Below are 6,071 nucleotides of genomic sequence, written 5' to 3'. Positions count from 1 at the left end.
GATATCGAAATAATACTTGTTTTGATATAATTTTTGTTTAATTTCAGTTTTTGTACGAACGGATGGTTAAAGACAAGATTTCTGCAGCATGCAATATATTTTTATCCCATTAGATCCCCAGATGACACCATATTTTTAGCCGATAAACATTTTTTTATAGTACTTTTAGTTGGACAAGCAAATGGGCCGTCTGATGGTAAGCGGATGGTAGCTCTGTAAGAAATATTTAAATTTCCTTACGTTGCCAATGCACGACCCGTCTTGGGAGCTAAGATATTATGTCACTTGTGCATGTTCACAGAGAGTCGGCCTAGTCAAATTTATAAGGATCAATATCAAGGATGTTTTCATAGAATTTATTTAATTTAGATTGCCGTGTGGTGACTGCCAACCACGGGAAAAGGCGTCCCAAGGGAATATGTTATAATAGCAGCGTATCTAAGAGTACTTACCCGCCTGCCAAGCGTGGCGATTATGGCATATTTGTTTGGCAAATGTAAAACGCAACTAAATCGCAGCCGCTACTCCTCGGCAGTCCCACTATTTCCAGTCTTGGTGACAGCTATGGTAATGGTGGGACAGGAGATGCTAAGAACCCTCGGCAGAGACCGTGTTACCAAAACCGATGGCTAATGGCCCTGGCAACATATATAGGTCCAACTTTAAGAAAGAGGTCAAACGCTGAATCCAACTAGGCCAGGCAGCGTTCGAGAATCTACGTTACATCTTCTCGTCCCAAATTCCAAAGTATCAAGTCTTCAACCAGTGTGTTTTGCCAGTGATAACTTACGGAACAGTGACGTGATCGTTTACTAAGCGCCTCATAAAAAGGCTCAAAGTCACGCAAAGAGCTATGGAGAGGGCTATGTAGAATCGGTTCTACGAGCTATGTGTCCCGCCAGCAGCCATTGGGACATAAAAGTTCTCGAGTGGCAAATACAAAACGAAAAACGGAGCGTGGGCAGACTTCCTACAAGGTGGATTGATGATCTGGTGAGGGTCAACTATCAAACTATCAATCCTTATCAATTTTCATTCATATTCATTTTAAATATTATAATCTTAATGTGCGTGAAATAATTCAACGTTTCTTAAGATACCAATGATTTAGTTTAATATGAAATCGGTACAACTTTTTTAGCATATATGTATGTAGACTGTAGGTCTAACCTTCAATTAAAAAGTGGAATGTATTTGAAATAATTTATAGTTTCGTTAAAATACACTAAATGCGGTAGTTATACCGCAAGCGTTAATCTCTCTGATTGGCTGAGTAATTGGTTGGTACCAGAAATAATAAAGCTAAGTGACTTCTTGAATGCTTTAACTTCAATAATGTTTCTTACTCAAGATAAGATTCATTTATATTTAATTTATAAATACATTTTAAGAATTACTTATTTATAGTATAGTTTAATTAAAAAAGGAAGATGCATTTGTATGTATAAAGGTGTTTTTAATGTATTTCCTTTCTTTACTTAATACATCAATGGATACCAAATAGAGCAGAAAACGATAATGTAGAGATATTCTGTAATAAGAAACTCACCGCAGAACACGAACGTAAAATGTCAGAATGTGATATGCGACATTAACTATAATAAATATGATACTTATATGATACGCATATCAAAACGGCGTATAAACATAAGTCGGTTGTTAACATTTAATGAATGAGATACGAATTCTTACAGAATCGCACCAATGAACTGTTTTGTCTGCGCCTATTTATAGATGTGTGTGCGTTTCTACATTATGTTATTAAACTTGCAATGTTAGTTAGTTTGTTTAGATCTCATTTTACAAGCTGAATTAAAACTACTTCCTCTTACCACATGGCGTTGAAAGTTTATGTGTTGGGTTAATTCCGTTGATCATGCGGTTTCTTGCGAAGCATAACCTGACTTTGGGATTGGCTCTAGGTTCGTTGACCATTGAGTAGTTCCGTTGTATAAACAATAAATATTTGGAACGCAGTTCTTTTACGTGGCTTACGGTAGAGTGAAATGCTATAAATTGTCTAGTTAAGGAAAAACCTTAAGCTTTCGCCTTTTTCTTTTTATCTCTGTTTAATTTTATATGTACGGTTTTATTTTTTTATGTATTATTTTTTAATTCATACGATTTTTTTTAATAACAGTTTAATTTCTTGCTATTTAATTATTCTCAAACGTTGTTAATTTATCATTGTGTCTTTCATTTAACAGATAATTTACAGCGTAAGCGAAGTTTTATTTATATAAATTCTATTGTTGTGCTTTTTGTATATGCTTTTATTGTCCATGACAAAAGTATTTTTAAAATTAATATTAAATATAAATAAGTATTTCTGAAATTAAATAATCGTTGGCATACTAACCTACTAAATTTCTTAAGTAATATTTTGTTGAAAGTAAAGCCACTCCATACCAAGTATTCACCGTATAAAGACACATTGGTACTTTAAGAAATTATACAAACTCCATCCATTACGTTACTGACCGTCGCCATGCTATCTTAAATGTTATTTCCCATGTGATTGTTACACTGGCTCAATCACTTTTCAAACCGGGTTTTCAAAACAGAACTACATATTGTGTATTATTACGAACACTTCGTTTGTTTGTACAAAATGTAACAGATCGACTTGGATATTTTTTTTTGTATTAGACAATATATACAAGACAAACTATTTATTGATTTTTTTTATAAGTCAATTAAAATGCCACTGGGCTAAACCGTGTAGAGATGCTAATATACTCATTTCAATTAAAAGAGATTACACAAAATCGTTTCAACCCATATAACCTATTAATAAATAAAAGCAATCGGAAACATCATGGACATTAATCTTATATCTGTGATTACTAATTAACCACGAAAAAGAACAAGAAGGCAGCGATATTACGTAAGAACTCATTTGTGAAATGTTTAAAACCGACGTACGGTGATAAAATACTTTGATAAGTATACCATACATTTAATAATTATTATACACAATATTATTATATATAATGTTATTTCACAATCGTATTATGTGATGAGTTGCGAGTGTTTTTCAAGTTGCATAAGTGAATTATACTGTTAAATAATTTCCGTAGCTGTGCTGGAATTGTGGAATTTGTGTAATAATTGTAGTGTATTAGTTCATAGCTTATTCTATTTGTTAAAATGCACGACTCTACTGCTGTTCTTGCGTGTAACTGTGACATTACAAAAAACCGAGATACTCTTTGACATTATCAAACTTATCTTTGCAATTCATTTCAAGCAATGAGCTTATTGGGTCACGCTACAAAGTAATCGTTGATTTTAATTTTTTTTAATTTTTTATAATAATAATTTAAGTAACTATGCGTGGATGTCAATCAAGCTTATTAAATGAAAGATTTAGTTTCCATGTGCCGTAGGATATATGCAATATGTCCAATGTCTATATTAAAATATTTTAGTTCTAATATATAGTGGCTATACTTATTTATAGGTATATATATATATAGTTAATTTAATGGAAAGGCGGATCGGCTAATTGGCCATCTGATGAGAAGTGATCACCACCGTACACAGACATTGGTATTGTAAAAAGTAGTAACAATCCGCTGTAATAAATCGCCAATACGCTGCATACCTTGGGAATTAAGATGCCACGATCCTTGTGTCTAAAGATGTACTGGCTCACTCACCCTTCAAATTGAAACATAAAAATAAGTATTACTGTTTGGCAGCAAAATATGTGATGATATGTCTATCTAGACAGGCATGCAGAAACTCCTACTACCAAGTAAGTAAGAATATTAGTGTCTATATTCGTGGGATAACGTTTGTGAACCGAAAATTTATTCATATGAGTTTATTCAAGAATAGCATCGGCATCATGAAACTTTTATCATCATTTTTACAAATTGAAAATCGAATATTTCAGGCCACGATCTCAGTGAAGTGATCGTAAATCACTCTTGTGTCCTCCACGTAGGGTTTGTACATTTATCACCAATATACTTAAAATTACGTTACGAATATTGTTGAATTACTGATACAACTGACCGTTACAACTCAAGTCCAGAACCCTTTGATATAGTAATGAATATCTATTAAATGAGTTCTATAAGAGTGACCCTTATATTATTACGGTGGCGGAAAACTGACACACCAGGAAAATTAAAAATTGGTCTATCATCATACAGAAAGTGTCAAAAAATACTGCCATTTTTTTGCAAGTTAATAATAATACTCCCATTATTATTATTAAAAGAATTATTTATTAATTATACAACATAAGATAATACTAGGATTAAGTTAAATTCGTTATTCCAAAGATTATTTATTCAGAACATCCAACAGAAGTCAAAGTAAAATAAAAAATAAGTTAATTGCACTACTAATTATAGCATATTACGATTTGCTAAAAATATTTTGCTGAGTTTAATTTGAAGTATCATAATTTAAAATTATATATTAATACCGGTTCGCGGGAGAACTCGAATTACTACACAGAATACAAGTATAAAAATAGAGCGTCGATATAAATCGGATTTTAACATTTCGCACGCTTAATAATCGACTGACCAATTACGTTTTAAGGCCAAAGTGAGATATGCAAACAGATACGATTTATAACAACACCATCTATCTAGCGATCCCAGAATTTTTACGATATCCTATTCCTAGACTGAGTAAGTCTGCTATGTTTGTCTCTTTCACTCGTACAAATTTTGACAGGGCTTGTAACGTGACAGTGACATAAACCATTATGCGTCTGAGATGTCGACAGTCAAATCGTGTTATTTTTATGATATATTGAGTCTGTCTATTGTCAAAATCTCGGGAAGATTTTCTTTCAATTATTTATGAAGCGATGACCGATTGTTTATTAGGGCAGCTTAGACACAAAATGTCAAATTATACTATGTTTTTTTCGAGTTTTAGGTCTGTTTTTTATTAAAACGTGTAAATCATTTAAGTGAAATGATGAGTTGCTTTTTGTTAATTATATTTTATATTTAGTTTTTGCTAACTATTACAGTCATATTTATTGATGTTACTAACAGCATTTTTATTGCAACTGGAAAAACATTGGTTGATTGATATATTGATAGGTTGATTGAATAAAAAATATGTAATAATTAATATGAAAAAATAATATTTATCAAATATAGACTCATAACATAAAGATTTTTTTTTATTAACAATCAATAAGATCAAATAAAAACAACAATAGGTATCATCAACAGAACAGAAATATAAAATATATTTTATTAATATCTGAACGTATCTGAACCACGAAATTTTAAAACATTTAAAATTGTAAATAATAACAAAATTTCTTCAAAATGACATTTTAGTATCAGTAATTACTTAATCAACGATTCTTACAATACATCGTCTTATGTATTAATAGCGTAACCTAATTATTGTCCCAGTGATTGTGGCATTTTGAAGAGCTCCGATAATTAAAGTGGATTATTGATTGCACTTTACTAAATTGTTACAATTTAACAAAGAATTAATTTTAGAGGCTGTACTACAAGGAAAAAAATGAAGAACGTAAACGAAAATTGTTTTCGACCAACTCCAATTTTTACTACTAAACTAAACTAATGTAAACTATTTGACATAAAAAATTTCATATTATGAAAATGTAGATGAGTGACTTGCAGTTTACAATAAAATGAAATCAAAATAATCATAGGTTCAATCATAGGTTTCGAAATACTTAAAAAATCTTTTGCATAAACGCCAAATTTCGCGGGAGACCCACTAGTTTATTATATCACGCTATTTTCGTTGAGATATAAGTAATAAAGTCAGACAAGTTGTGAATGACAAAACGGTTTTGCGATTTCCCAACAAACGTACTTTATTAGCTCAGTATTAGTAACTATTAATAGTAAGCGTGCGATTTAATAAAATCTATTTCTTTAACAATTAATCTTTTCAAATTTCTCCCGTACAAAAATACAAATATTGTAAACTGATTCCATAATTACGCAGGAAAAATCATCATAATAAAAATTAATAAAATATATGTTTCCATACATCATATCTTGGGTTTAAATCTATACCTTAAAGTTTGTTTAGTTTATTTTATGAGT

The sequence above is a fragment of the Vanessa tameamea genome, chromosome Z (assembly GCF_037043105.1).
Source record: "Vanessa tameamea isolate UH-Manoa-2023 chromosome Z, ilVanTame1 primary haplotype, whole genome shotgun sequence".
Classification (NCBI taxonomy): Eukaryota; Metazoa; Arthropoda; class Insecta; order Lepidoptera; family Nymphalidae; genus Vanessa; species Vanessa tameamea.
The sequence above is the reverse complement of the archived record's forward strand: the minus strand, read 5'-3'. Positions refer to the sequence as shown.